Genomic DNA, 346 nt, shown 5'->3' with positions numbered 1-346 from the left:
TCACATTTAACTCCCACGGCCACCCCGGAACGTGAGGCCTTAACCCCCCCGGCCGTGAGCCAGTGCTGCGCTTATCCCACGCATTTCCGGCAGACATTCTGTCCTCACATGAAGATGTCAAGACCTGGGGATACCAGCGCTTCCCACGGGAGTTCGTCCTGCCTGGTTGCCCTCCCAGGGGAAAACACATCGGATTGCTCTAAATTAATCTTATCTGGGGTCAGATTCCTGCCTGTGAACTGCTCTGAGCAGATGTCGTTGAGCAACTTTTCAAGGGATTTTCAGAGCCAAAAAACACGCAAGTTTGCTGTTTAACCCTTCCCTGCAGCCCAGCACAGGCTCGCTG

Source organism: Buceros rhinoceros, unplaced genomic scaffold, assembly GCF_000710305.1.
Source record: "Buceros rhinoceros silvestris isolate BGI_N320 unplaced genomic scaffold, ASM71030v1 scaffold22266, whole genome shotgun sequence".
NCBI classification, from domain to species: domain Eukaryota; kingdom Metazoa; phylum Chordata; class Aves; order Bucerotiformes; family Bucerotidae; genus Buceros; species Buceros rhinoceros.
The sequence above is the reverse complement of the archived record's forward strand: the minus strand, read 5'-3'. Positions refer to the sequence as shown.